Genomic DNA, 15,255 nt, shown 5'->3' on the forward strand with positions numbered 1-15,255 from the left:
GGCAATCAACCTTCTCAGATTTACAACTGGAAACATTAATTTAGCAGTTAAGGCCCTGCACTGGCGGCGGTGTGCGTGCTTAACGAACTTGAAAACCGCTCGCGCGTCACTAAAAACTAAACTATTTTTTATTTTTTAAGGCAAGGCCGACTGAGTTATGTAGCTCTTTTTCAGATGTGACCTGACCATCACAAATGATAGCTCAAGTGGCGTATCGTGTGAAAATTCATAGCAGCCAAATACTCTAAACCGGAGGACCCAGAGAAAAATCCACGTGACCACGGAGAGAGAGAGACATGCAAAGTCCAAATAAACAGCAGGCATCAGGGTCGGGATTGAACCCACGACCTCCTGTATACCAGTCGAGGTAGTTAACATCTCGCCACCACGGCACACCAAGTCAACTGGCTTATAACTTCTCCATGTTCTCCTGGACCTCCCACAGAGTCCATGAAGCTCAGATCTTCCACGTCGCGACCACCCAAGGTGGCACAGCTTCAGAGGTTAAAATCTCTCCACGTGCTCAACAATGGTGCATCATGTGATAACCATTTGAAATGTGTGGGGTTAAAGTAATTTTCTGCCTAAGGTGGAACAGATTTTTTCTCTGGCCCGTGGACCAACAGAGAGATGTGAGTGAATCTCTCTCTGCCCCCTCTCTCCTTCTGCTACAAAGGATAATACTTTGGGCGCTGGTTTCTGTCTCCCAAGCGTTGGCCAATCGTGCGGTGGTTTAGGCCGGTTTCCAATCGTGCATGTTCCGAATAGCAACACAACCTCAAAGCACAGACTCGTTCGTATTGAATCCTCTGTACGCGAGTTACAGTGCCTCCCCCCACTACCTCCCCCCCCCCCCATCTAATTACGGACAGGTAAACAGGTGGACGGACAGAGCTGATGTGAACACCCTTTAATCATCCTTAGTTGTAAAGTGGTTAATAACGGGTGCAAAACTCATTTCGCGATTAAATGTCTCTCTCTTTGTACCACGGTGTCCTTTCTCAAAGAGGTCAGCAATTAGCTCTGTCCGTGGCATTGGCGATGCCTTCCAGTTGCATCCAACTGTTCCGAGTTGCCCATGCAACTTAATTCACCTTCTTCTTACCCGCCACCTCTACCCCGCCCCCCGAGACTATTTGCAGTACCTAAAATTTTCCCGGTCAAAAATGGGGGGCATTCACGCTCAGAGTCTCGGTTTGTGAAAACACCAAAATTAGAACCGGTAGGCAAGTCGTCAGTGTGCCGACGTCCGTCAAACCGCGCCGTCAGCTCACTCGCGGTGTCATCGATTGATCAACCGATCGAGACGTCGAGTGGGGCGGAGGGGTAGCCCTGTGATCAGAGAACAAAGGACCCGGTGAGTGAAGGAGCCTCGCAAACACGCCCCCCCCTCACCCAGGATTTCTGGCAACTGCCTGATGATGCCTGATCGTAACTACGTGCGAAACATCCGCACCCAATTGGTAGCCGCGTGTGGATTGCTCCTCCAGCGACAACGCACCGGTGCCGATGCTGCTGCTGAAGCAGTAATCAATAGGCACGTTTGTTCATCGTGCGACAACTTTAATAATTAGCCGTGGTCGGGTGGAGGAGGGTGCACGACACATTTCACACACGCCGCAATCGGACCCAAAAATCAACAAGACGCGTTCCCCCGTTCAATATATTTTTTCCTTTTAAGGCCGCAGCGTTATTGACGAACGTGTTGATATTTGTATGTTATTATCATCACGATGAGCCGCAACTTCCCGCACCTCCGACGAGCACGGTTGGCTACGTACGGTGTGAAAGAAATTCAACATACGTACACACACACACACACACGGCGCCGCCACCTTCACCAGGGACGAGATGCCAACGCCACCGGGATTATTCAACGGACGTCACGCAGGACCCCGCTCACTCCGCCCACCTTCATCTCATTCCACACGGCACGCCGTGTTCCCGATTCCACACACTGTTGCTTTATTCTGGACACCATCGCCTTAATCTGCGCATTGTAGCCTTAATCTGCACAGCGTAGCGTTGCTGTGCAGTCTAGCCTTGTTATGCAGTGTCGCCGTGTTGTCCAGTCTGTCCATATTCTGCGGAGGAGCCTTAATCTACACAGTCTAGCCATATTAAGCAGTGCAGCCTTAATCTGCGCATTGTAGCGTTAATCTACACAGTGTAGCGTTACTGTGCAGTCTAGCCTTGTTAAGCAGTGTCGCGTTATTGTGCAGTGTAGCCTTTATTACGCGCGAAGCAGCCTCAACCTGTCCCAGGTAGTCCAACTCCATACAGCGGCGCGTAGCTTGCGTCGTCGTCCGCTCACTCACCTTGCAGTTCCCTCATCGCCTCGGCACCGCCTTACCTGTCCACGCTGGCTAAAAGAAGGGGTTCATCTTCAGCTCCGTATAACCTTGCGTTTGTTTATGGCTCCGCGACGTGTCACAGCCAGACTCGCGCAAGCACGCCGGCCGCCTTCTCGTACGTGGAGAGGAAACCGAACGGGGGGCGCCTACACGTGCGCCTCTGTTGCCTCTCCACTGCTCCGATTGGGGGGGGGGGGGGGGGACCTGCCCCACACCGTACGGGTCGAGAGGGTTTGCTCGACCGCGCTTGGCGAAGCCGGAGAGCGGCACGGACGCGGGCGCGTAAAAGTGGGGTACAACAGTGGGTTCTTGCTTCGGAGCCCACCCTCTGCTGGTTTTACTGGAACCGATTTTTACTGCGACGGCTTGCGTCAAACCGGGATAAACGTGGGTTTCTTTGTACAAAAAAATATTCAGCAAATTTGCAACGGCCGCTAAATGACCCTTCTTCTCACGGAGAAAATTGGTGAATGTTTAACGTGAATTTTTTTTATTTTTGTATCGTGTGCATATGCATGATTTTCTCTTCTCTCTCCTGTTCTATTCTCTTTCGCCAAACCTTTCGTCCTTCGACTCTCCTCCTTCCCCTGCCCGTGGTGCGGCCACAGGTACAACGTTGACCCTTCCCCTCCAGACAACGCGACACCGAGTGACCGACCCTGTGGTCGTCGCTCGTACAGAATGTCTTGAGCGACGTTTACCCGCTTCGGCTTCACTGTAACGTCAGTGTGAACCAAGGGGTAGAAACTCTACGTACGTGTGTACGTGTGTATGTATGCATGAAGTATGTGCGTACGTTGAACCTCTTTTGCACGTACGTAACCAACCGTGCCGATCGGCGATGCGGGGGAAGGACAACAAAGCAGTGCTAAAGAAATGCGTTTTCTATCGAGAATTAAAAAATGCACAGCTCCCAGTGCATTCCTAATATCGGAAAGAAGATCGTTCCAGGTGGCCGCAGAAGCGCATCTGAAAGCGCGCGCTATGCAGCGACTGTGTTTGTTCGATGGTTAGCAAAAGTCGCTGCTGCGAGGATAACCGAAGTTTGCGTGATGGTTTCCGCTCCTTGGCTACCGGACACGCGACGGGCTCTTCCTTCGCGTCTTCGGACGGATAAACTCCACGCATGCGTGAGACAAGTAATCACCTTGTGTGTAGATTGATAGAGAATTTTATTTATTATTCGTCACTCAATTCACTGAGGAGGCCACTTACGGTTGTAGAGGGCACTGCAGGCCGTCGGCGCTTGGCTGCAGCAATTCACCTGGCAAGGCTCCTGCAAACCAACAACAACAACAACAGGAGCGACGTTAGTAACACTGTGCTCATAACGACCAGCGAGAACAGTGACCCTTCATCATCATCATCGTCGGCCACGATCAAATCCACCGCTGGATGAAGGCCTTCTCAAGCCGTCGCAAATCCTCTCCCAGTAGATTTGAAGTTTTCGTGACCGCAAGGGTCCATACTCTTTGGTTCTTTCGGTAAAGTCACGTAGGTGAAAAAATAAAAATTAAGATAAAAAATAAAATAAAAATCGAAATAAGTAAATTAAAACACGACGTTTCGGAAGCAACACAAGCTTCCGTCAACGTCGTGTTTCAATTTAGTTATTTATATTTTTACTCTTATTTTCTCACCTACGTGACTTTACCGAAAGAACTAAAGAGTACCTCTTCCAGTAATTCGATGCGACGAGTCCACCTGGCGCTCGCACAGGGACCAATTTCCACGCTCCGTCTCGCCACCCCCCCCCACCACAGTGGTGCCTGTCCCCTCGGACGCGTGCCATCCCTCGTTGCTCGTCTTGACCGTGGCCCATCAACCCCCTTCCGACGGCCGTGTCTTGCGCTAGAACCCGGGGCGAACGCACCACGTCTCCCGCACCTCCGATTTGCGCAGTTGGCTACGTACGGTGCGAAAGAAGTTCAACGTACATACAGATACATACATACAGGCAAAGTCCACTGAGGTATGAACTCGTGACCACGGCACCCGTCGGGGACGGGGGGGGGATGATGACGATGCTAAATGTCATCGTCTGGAGGTATTTCACTTTGGTCAACGACCGAGCCTTTCTATCACCCTCCTGGCCGACGCTAAGGTGGGGGGGGGGGGGGAAATGGACTCGGGCTAAAGATCACGAGACAAAGCGAGAGGGGGGGCAGGGAAGGGGGGGGGCTGCTGACACCGCCGCTGACGTCACAACGACGACGACGTAAGGGGGGGCAGCTGAGAATGCCGCCGACGCGTTTCGCCGCGCTCGCCTGAGCGCGGACGCACAATGAGTCGACGACGCCTCCCCGCCTCCGACCCCCGCTACTGACGCGCACGCCCGCGCCGCCCCGCGAGATTTATAGCCTCCGACGTACTTCGGCCGCCACAGAGAGCGTAGAGAGGCCATCGTCGGTCCACAACGGTGGGGCTTGAGAAAAAAATGTTCGGCCGAGTGTCGGTCAAAGCCACAAACCCGGGCCTCCGACGCCTCCACAACCACCATCCACCGCCCATAACCACCACCCTGCCCACAACCCCCACAATCACACACACTTCAGACAAATCACTCGCTGGCATTCGTGAATGTAGACTTTAACGCTCAGTAATGGAACTGGCCGAACAAACTATAATCAGAATATTTATTTAGGCTGGAGCAATCTCCTGTCAAGTAAAATTTTATTTTTGCTTAAACACGTGGTGTCTTTCTAGCACAAATCTACCACTCAAAGCACCATCACATTAATACTCACAAAGATAAAAAAAAAATAAAGTATGTTTGAATCGCTCACGCTTTGTGGGCTCGTGATCAATAACTTAAAAAAATATTTTGGGTTATTCTACAAAAGGAGAAAAAAATAGATACACAGTACTATCTATAGTTTTTTTTAAAAAGCATAAGCAAGTTGCGGCTGTGAGTTAGTTTTTGTCGTGTGTGCAAATGCAAAGAGGCGTGTGCTGTTGTTGCGTTGTGAATGTACTGATGATAGAGTCGAGTGTGTGGATTGCTTTCGGGGGGAGGTTGTCCCAGGAGGTGCTGGGCGCTGCAAATCTGGGGAGTCGCAGCAGCTGACTCGCACACGCCAGAGCCACCGCTCTCAAGTTACTGCGCAGAAACAGGGGCCTTCTCACAGACACAGACGGTGGTGGTGGTGGTGGCACAGTAGGGGGCACAGCTGGTGCATCTGCCAGTCATCTCAGTCAGTCAACCCATGGCACCTGGGTTTGTCCCGTAAACTCCTGTCAGCTAGACTTTGATGGTTCACGTGGCCTCAAGGTGCACCTGGCCTGGCACAGGCGCCACGGTGACGTCACCGTCACACATTGTGGCGAATGGCGGGGTATTGGTGCTGTGGTTCAGGGTCTAAACACGGGGGTTTTAGGTCGCCACGCAAACCCATTCGCCCGGCTCGCGTCATTCAAACCGCAGGCCAAACGGCAGAACCCTCTCAAAGCACGCGGACTCGGTGAAAAAAGGGGCAAAAGGTTACCAAGGGCAGAGCGCCGGAGTTGTCCACTGACGCAATCGGTGACCCCCCCCCCACTCCCGCCACCGCGCCCCCCGTGCGATTGAGATTCATTTCAGACGGTGAACGTTACAAAACGGAAGAGGGCACGCGAGGTTACGGCTCTCTGTAAACATTTCACGTCAAACGCACGCACAGGTTGCACACGAGCATGGAAATATGAAGACACTTGCAGACATGCGAACACACACGTGGGATGCACGATGATAACAAACAAAATTACACATGGGCAAAATACGAAATTGTGCACACGCAAAGATGAGACATGTGGGCAAATATACGCACAGACAACAATTGCCACGCACAACCAGGTGGTGCCATGTCACCACAGCTTCTGTGCCAGGCTAGGTGGCATTTGACAAACACGTACACATCTTCAAAGAGACACCTACACAACGGGGACAAAGACAATCCGTACGGACTGTTGGGGCAAGTGCTGTTTGCGAGCGCCTGTTGACGCCAGAATGGTGCACAAGAGCGTGGTGTGATAAGCACCACAACCAGCCGCCTTTGTCTTCCCAGTGTTGATATAGTCACAGCAAAGACAAAGATCGCCCGTATAGCCTCCGGAGACTGTTTGGCGCAAGTGCTGTTCGCGAGCACCTAATGAAGGCCAACGCGGCACGCAAGTGGCGAGTGGCCAGCACCACGCCGATTGCGTGCAAACCACTGCACTACCGCTCCCCACCAGATAAAGTCTCGCACACACGGACACACGCACACACGCAGCCCTCACCTCCACTCACCTGCCTCACTCTCCCAAAACCGCCCCCCAACCTTCACAAGACCCCCACCCCACACTCCCCCCCCCCCCGCCCCCGCCACCCCCCACCCCGCCCCTACCATCACAAACCCAGACCCACATCTCTCCGGCTCCCACCGGCTCCCAGTCACAAACCCAGCACGAACCGGTAACACCGCAGCGACGAGCCGGAGCAGTAAGCCCGCTCGCCGGCACTCGGCAGTTCCGCCTCTGAGCGCTCGGCCGCCCGGCGGCCCAAGCGCCGGTTCCCGTCGGCTGTCTTGCCGATAAAAACTGGCAGACGAGACACAAGCAGTCCGCGCTTCGTATCCCTCCGGTGCCGGGACACCCGAGACTCTGTGGCGGCTACAAATCACTTTTTGTGTAAACAAGCACTGCCCTCTGTGTCCGTCTTGGAACTGACATTGATTCAGTCGCGTTGGCGGCGCGATATGAATGCAAGTGTTGTTATTACTATCATCATTATTTAAGTTGTTGTTGTGATACGTGGCTGTATGGTGACGGTGCTGCACGGGGCCTCCTCCGATGCGCTTTGCGGGGGTCGTGCCACCGCGGGTTTGTTCAAAAACGACGTCCCGACGTTTCGCTCCGCGCGCCACTTCAGTAGCTGGGCGGAGCCAGCGGCAGATCCACCATGTTTGCCAGTTCTCAACACCGATTGGCTATCTATATCGTGGGAGAAATGGCTGAATCACTTAGCAAAGGGGAAACTGCAAAGTTGCGCTCCTAACACACACACACGCGCGTTTAGTTATAGCCCGTGGTCCGTTGGGCAGGAAGACACTTTCACTCATTAACAATAATAATTTGGTATGTTTAGTATTTGCGTCCCTTTTAATAGCGCAGGATTATGACGAAGGAAGCTGCGATGTTGCACAGGCAGAGATGGCCTCCCAGCGAGCAGCGACGTTGCCACGTGTAACCTCAATGAGGAACGTCGCTCCCCCAGCGGGCAGACTTTATCTGTGCGCAAATCCCAATTGGGTAGTCGGCAGGTGATTTTTTTTATAATTGGCGAGTTTGGACCGTGACGCTGACACACAATCGCAGGCGCGTTTTCGAATTACTTCGGCATCGCGCGAGTATATGCAGGTAAGGCCCACCGAGTGATGTGGCTCTTTTTCAGAAGCGACCTGGCCACAAATAATAGCTCAACAAAGTGGGTTCATCATCGTGCGGAAATTTACACCGGCCAAATACACCCGCGGTGGTAAACAGGGCTGCCGGGTTCGAGCCACGGGCCTGTGCAACGAGCGGCGAACGCGCCACCCCCGCAACTTCATCCTCCCCAACGCCACCCCTGCCCATCCGCCATTGCCCCCACTGCCTCCCCTTGCTTAGATCTCCGACTCCCGTACGCCGCACTACGACAACGGCCGTCCGGAAATTTCTCCCGATCGCCGCACGTCGGACCGGCGGGGCGCGGGCTGCGTCTCCGCGTCGCAGCGGACTCGCCGTGTGTGCGTGTCACGCGCCGCGCGAAGAGGCCCTTGTCCCGTCCCATGCGGGGGGTGGGTGGGGGGGGCGCAGCAGGGTAAGAGGTGTCTGGTGATGGATAATGCACCGCCGGCTGAACACAAAGGACCAAGCCGTGTACTACAAAGTCAGTAATTATAACAACAATGACCATCATCATCCGAGCCTCCTGACCTGAATTTCCATCAATTGCAACTGCTTCATTAAATGTAGGTTACGTGCGTCCCTTGTGTGCGCGTGTGTGTGTAACAGTCTATGGCCTATGACCACATTGCCCAGAATGCACCTGATTTCAATGCGTGTGTGTGTGCGTGCATGTGTGTGCCGTGCTGGCCTTCATAGGTGCTCGCTAAAAGCACTTGCCCCTACAGTCTGTTAAGGCTATACAAGGGATCTTTATCTTTGTCTTACGATTAGTGTACTACACTACCAACCCGGGGGGACAGGAGTTTGATTGCCGCTCACGGCTAAAACAAGTGAGAATTAACTGAAATAGTCCTGGACTTCCCTCAGGTTCACTCAGCCTCACATGAGTACCTGGGAGAGACAAAGGCGGCCGGGCGTGGTGTTGGCCACCCACCCCTTTGTGTGCCATGCCGGCCTTCATTAGGTGCTCGCGAACAGCGCCTGCCCCAACAGTCGGTAAAGGCTATATGGGGGGACCTTTATCCTTGTGTGTAACAGTCTACGTACGGCCTGTGACCGCATCGCCCAGCATGCTCCCGATTTCGTGCAGAGCTCTGCAGCCAAGCAGGGTTGAGCGCGGACAACGCCGAGAGGCGACCACCGAGCGCACTGCATTCTGGGGTCACGTGCCAGCACTCCCACGCTGCTCTGTAACAGGGAAATGTGGATCACGTGGCAGTGAAAGCGATACACCTTTGATTCTCGGAGTTGGAATTTAGCCAAACTAAGCGAAAACCCTACCTGGATGTTTTATTTTGTAAGCATTGGTCAATAACACTACTTACAAATAAGAATATGTAGATAACAGACGACATATCAGGCAGCGGTCCTTCTTCCGAGCACATAACATGAAGAAGGTCCATTGTCCGAAACGTCACCTCTCACATGTTTTTTTCTTTTAAAGCCACACACACACACAGTGTCGCTGTTGACGAACGCATTGACTTTTGTCGTGGTCCACTGCAGCAGCATCGCCGACTGATGTGTGTTTTTTGTCGCCGTATGCAGTCACCGGTGACGGAGCTGAGCCGTTAACTCGCTACAGCCGAGAACCCTAACGTAATCACCGGCCCGCCGAAACCCAAATTTCAAACCCATGATCTCAGCGGCGCCGACGACTCGGTGTCCCCGACACGGCCATTTATGAACCCACCGAGACACCCAACCACCTCAATCACGTGCGCGGGTGCACACACACACACGCATTCACGCACGCACGCACTTTGGAATGCACATCTCAAAATTGGGCGTCGTTAGCCCAGATACGGCACAGCCGACCTCATTAATGTACCCGCGAGGCACGCATCACACTGCCCCGCTTTCGCTAAAATAACTGCTGGGATTAACCCAGATGTAGCCGTCGGGCCGTGCGAACGCGTCCCCCGGCGGTGTTCCTGAAGCGTGCAGCCAACCACCACGGACGCACCTCGCCACGGCCACCGCCCAACGGCCCAACGTTGTTTTTAGAACGAACGATGTTTTCGGGCAGCGGACCCCCCGCCCCCCTCTCCTCCTTAGGTGCCCGCATAGTCTCCTTCGAAATACACCTCCGATTAGCACGGTTGGCTACGTACGGTGCGAAAAAAATGAAACGTACGTGTGTACGTTTGTAAATGGGAAAAATTTAAGACGAGCCTGCAAGGAGTGTGACTGTGGCCATGCGAGCCAAAATATCGGTTCGCACAGTAAACCCAAAGAGACACACAGAGATACCTAGAGACTCAGGAGATAAGTAAAGACTCATAGGGATTTGTAGAGAATCTGAGATCCATAGAAACATAGAGATACATAGAGACAAATAGAACAAAAACAGAGACTCGAAGAGACACGGTACACCGCAAGGCACGGCAATGCGTCTCTGGCCACGCAACACAAACTACGGACCGTATAGCGAACTTCAACCAAACGCTCAACTCCTGAAGCCCTATCGTGGTGGCAAGCAGACCTCGGCACTGGCACACTGCTGCAACCGTTCACAAAAAGTACAGAATAGCAGACAGATCTCACTCAAGGTGGTGGGGTACGAATCAGTGACCGATGAGGCGGGTGAGAATATTATTTCAAAGGGCTTTAATACATTTCGATTCAAAGCTTTCGTGACTGCAGGGATTCATCTTCTTGGTTCTTTCGGTAAAGTCACGTAGAAGGGAAATAATAAAATAATAAAATATACCACTTTAATAATTCTCACGACGTTTCGGCCACAACGCAAGCGGCCATCCTCAGGTGAAGAACAGGTCTGTCGGAAAGACAGCGTGAGAATTATTTTATTATGTTTTATTTTTATTATTTTATTATTTCCCTTCTACGTGACTTTACCGAAAGAACCAAGAAGGCTTTAATACATCTTCGGGGTGAGTGGGGGGGGTGCTGAAACATTAATTTTTTTTAAGATTTTCTTAGAAACTTTTTTTTATAATGTCCAATATTGAGAGAGCGCACGGTCGCCACCAGCAGGGCACGTGGTGGCAGACGCATGGCGCATGAGGGCACAGGTTCACTGATCGGATCCGTCATCCAGATGCCACGCTTTGAGAGATCTCTCTGCCTTGCAGAAGGGCCACTGCCCGAAACGTCACCGACACAGACTATACATAGATATTTGTTTCCCTCTTGAGGGCAGCGTTATTGACGAATGCGTTGACTTTTTCATGATCTGTCCTTGTGCGCCACTGCCAACGCAGCAGCACTGCGGGTATTCCTCGCTCGGTTGGCAGCCATAGGTGGGGAGGGGTGGGTGCTGGGGGTGGTGAAGTGTGGAGGTGGTGGGGGAACGGAGAGACAAAGACGGAGGTGGGGGAGGAGTTAGGAGAAGTCGCGAGACTGGTGTGATCGTAGACAGCCAGTCGCCGGGCGATCGGTAAGCCCCCACCCCCCGCCGTGCCGAGTCCAAAGAACAGATTAACGGTGGGGGTGGTGGGTTTTGCCAAGACGTAATTGCGACCTCGGGTTTTTTTTTGTGCGGCGTCCAAATATGTCACACGATCGCTTGCCACCTGGTTGCTAAATAAATAGTTTTTTTGTGGAAACAAAAGATAATGGATTTAATCCGTCAGGCAGATTTACCCGCGTGCTTTTGACGACCTTGCCGTAAGTCCAACGTCGCGAGGCGTTCGCCGTTTACGACATCGACCCGCGGTGCCTTGAATCGTTGTGCCGGAGTATTTACCAGAGATTCAAACGTATAGCAATCACATTGCTGGCCTTTTACAGGCCCACGCAGACAGCAAGTTACCCCAAGCAGTCCACGAGAGCAAACAAAGTGGGGGGGGGGGGGGGGATTCTTCCTTGCAAAAGATTACAATGTACAGTACAGCCCTTGTTTGTCTCTCCACTGCTGAATGAAGGCCTGCCCAAACTGTGCTGGTCATGGGGATCGCTTTGACCATACTTCGCCACACTGGGCAGTTCGTGTTGGTGAAGGCGGCGAGCAAAGACGGTGCAACGCAGTGCAGTGAAAACAATGGATTTTTTTTTCTCACTTCCCCATCTGCTGTGACCTCCCATTAAATCCACCGACTGAATGTAAACTATGGACACAAAAGCGGGCAGCGCGGTCGTTAATGCACACTGGGCTACGCGAGCCTGGCGACCCAAGTTCGATTCCAGGCCACGGCTAACATCGGCGGTGAGCGATATCACGACCGCTCCCGGCGTGCTCCCCCTTCGCCAACCGCCGCAACCGACCAGCGTGGCGAAGTACGGTCGAAAGCATCCCCCCCCCCACCATGACCCAAGACGGCACGTGGAGGCAGTCCTCATCCAGCAGTGGAGATTGCCGTGGGGCCACGTACGTCACCGCGATGGTGGGCACTACGTAGCTTTGAAGTTGACGGTGCACAAAATAAAATTTAAATAAAAAAAACGTACTGCGGTGGGCACCCAATCTGCCAAGCCGCGCTCTCCACGTGACGACTTGGCTAATTGAGTTTGGCGGCGATAAAAATACAAACTGGGTCGCGAGTTGACAGGCCGCGCAGTTTTTTTTACGACGACAGCGCGGCAACGGCGTCACCGTCAAACATTGCCCACGAGCTCTACGCGTGTCGCGTGGCACCGGTTCATCGTCGTCGTGGTAGGACTCAGGCTGTCATTCTGCTATCAAAAGACAGAATTACCAAACCGTGACCGTGCCAACGGAATGTCATCATCATTATTTTCGTCGTCATCGTCAGCCATGATCTATCCCCTGCTGGATTGAGGCTTCTGAAAATCCGTCGCAATGGATGCAACGATGCGTCTAGCAACCTGCACAGCAGTGGATTTCACCATTGCTCCAACTTCCTGCTGGAATAGTAGCCCTCGTGGGCGATAATTGATTGACAGTGACGATGAACGATGGTTATTAATGATTACTGATGATGATTAATAATATAATTCTGACAATTGGCACGGTTGGCTACTCATGTTGCGAATGAAGTTCAACATTCATACATACGTGTTGAGTGATAATGCAATGATGATGATTCTACCCTGATGATGTTAATTATACACCGATAATGATTGATTATGCAATTATGACGATTGGTAGATGATGCGGACGATCAATCATCAACTAAATATTATGGCAATAATTATCGATGAAGCCGCTACTGCTGTTGCTGCTGATGATGATGATCGACAATGCTTTTCCTCTGTGCCCCATGACCAGACACGTGGCCCCGCGGTTCAACGCCGCCACCGCGCACCAAGAGCGCCCTCTGCCGAGTTCAATCCCAACTACAGCCCACGGCGCCACCACGCGGTGCGCGAGTGGTCACCGACCGGCCGTGACGATGGCATCGATTGATCAATCAGAATCCCAAGCTCTGGGCTCAACGATAGGCGGTATCGACTCTCGCATGGAAAGGAGGGGCTGGGGGTTTTTGTTGCTAATTGTATACAACGCGCACTGAAAAATAATCAATCAATCAATGAATGTGACAATTCGTTTCACAAATCGCATCTCACAATCGCCAAAGGGAAACTCAAGACACCGAGCGGGAAGGCTACCCAGGCGACGAGCCGGTGCGCGACACAAATTTTCCCCGCAGCACCTCGACATGCAAAGATGTTTGCAAACAATCAGCGCACACGTGTTTATTGTACACGTCGGGAGGAAAACCGGAGCACCCGGAGAAAGCCTCACGCGCGTGAAGGGGGGGGAGGGTGGGGGGGAAGAGTGGTAGGCAACACCGTATCCCATACAGAAGGGACAGATGATAGCAGTCGACGCTTTTCTGTACTGCATCTTGCTGGCAGAGCCAGGGCACGGTGTGGTGTTGCACCTCGACGCCCAAGGGAAGGGAGAGTCCAGCAACATTTTGCCGTTCGTCCGATTCTGCAACCCTCGCCCCCCCCTCCAGCAGTGCCGGATTGCGTATTTTCACGAGACAGTTGTACATGCTGCAGCGAGTCTGTAGGACTGTTGACATAAGTCAGCGGAGGAGGGCTTTGTGCAGGGACATGGTGGCAAAGACGGCGGTCGGTGCGGTTGGGAAACGTGACCGAGAGGACATGGACGGAGAAGGTGGAGCAATGAAGTCGACTGGCGGGGTGCGTGCAGTTGCTGCACAGGCCCGTTGCCATCGCAAGGTCGCGGTGGCAACGGTTTGTGGAGCCCTCCATCCATGAGCAGACCACTGATCATGGACGTACGGTGAACTCCCTTTCGCACCGTACGTAGCCCACCGCGCTAATCGGGGGGCGACGACGACAAGGGAGGCCCTTGTCTAGCAGTGGAAAGACCATGGCTCAGCGCGACGACGTGGATGCCTTCGTTTAGCAGTGGACAGTCCATTGCTCGCGATGACGATGATTACTAAAAGGCCTTCATCTTGCAGCGGAGAGACTGTGGCTCACGATATCGGAGGTATCGCTGTGACCCCGGAATCACTTTCTGACATCTTTCTCTGTTTTTGATGCTGAATATGCGCGCCCGTGCTTCAGCGCTCCGAAGGCAAGGGGGTTCAGCGGATCACGCAAGAGATCAGAGAGGCTACCCGACCCGATGTGCCGCAAGTTCGCCTGGAGGTGGCAGTACAGCAAAGCTGGTTGGTCGGCCCCATCGTCTGTGTAAATGTCAACAAAAAATGGAAATGGCCTAAAAATCTCAAATGCAGAAGGGCCCTCCTGCAAAAAAAATGGTGAAATAATTGGCAAAAATTCTGGTGAAATAATTGGCAAAAAGTCTGGTGACATAATTGGCAAAAAGTCTGGTGCAATAAATGGCAACTCCACGTGTTGAGTTGCGTGGTGGCTTCCAGCTTTCAAAACACGCGATCACAGCACTATACAACAGGGAAGCCCGAGATGGACATTTACTTGAATGCTACAAAACTCGCGTTGCATATTTTGCCTCTCATCTCTGCAGCAGCTGTTGTTGGCCACACGAGGGCGCTGTAATCCCAGGCAGGGAGTCACAGCCACCAATCGCATTGTGGCGAAAACCACGGAGGCCTAAACACTGTAAAAAAAACCTATTTAAAACTATTTTTTTTATTTAAGCAATGCCCACTGAACTGTACAGCTCTTTTTCAGAAGAGACCTGACTATCAAATGTAAGCTCAACAAAGTGGCTTATCACGTGGAAATTTAAAGCAGCCAAATACTCGCAGACTGATTCTGAATGTGGAGGGGAAAAACCGGAGGACCTGGAGAAAAATTAACGCGACCACGGGGAGAGTTTAAAGAAACACGCGAACTCCAAATAATATAGCAGGTATCTGGGTCAGGATCGCACTTAATTCTCCTGCATACCCGGCGAGGTAATTAACATCTCGCTCAGGCTTGGCCACGTCGTCGCGAAACGGAATCGAGACGAACAACGGAGTGGCAGTCAAAGGCGAGAACGTAGCCCCCCCCCCGCGCTCCAACTACCGGTGCCATTTAAATCAACGATCTCTATGCTACGTACTCTTAGGTTTTTTTTCGGTAAAGTCACGCAGGTAAAAATAAAAATAATATAAATAATCAT

General features: G+C 52.4%; 1 protein-coding gene across 1 annotated transcript in view; it reads right to left on the reverse strand.

The window, feature by feature from the left end:
• Positions 1–15,255, reverse strand: part of GNG7 (G protein subunit gamma 7) — a 261,780-nt gene that overhangs the window by 218,634 nt on the left and 27,891 nt on the right. Inside the window, exon 2 of the mRNA XM_078867611.1 lies at positions 3,570–3,630. The gene's annotated coding sequence lies outside the window, so the exon portion shown is untranslated. The remainder of the gene's footprint in view (positions 1–3,569; positions 3,631–15,255) is intronic.

Source organism: Lampetra fluviatilis, chromosome 24, assembly GCF_964198595.1.
Source record: "Lampetra fluviatilis chromosome 24, kcLamFluv1.1, whole genome shotgun sequence".
Lineage (NCBI taxonomy): Eukaryota > Metazoa > Chordata > Hyperoartia > Petromyzontiformes > Petromyzontidae > Lampetra > Lampetra fluviatilis.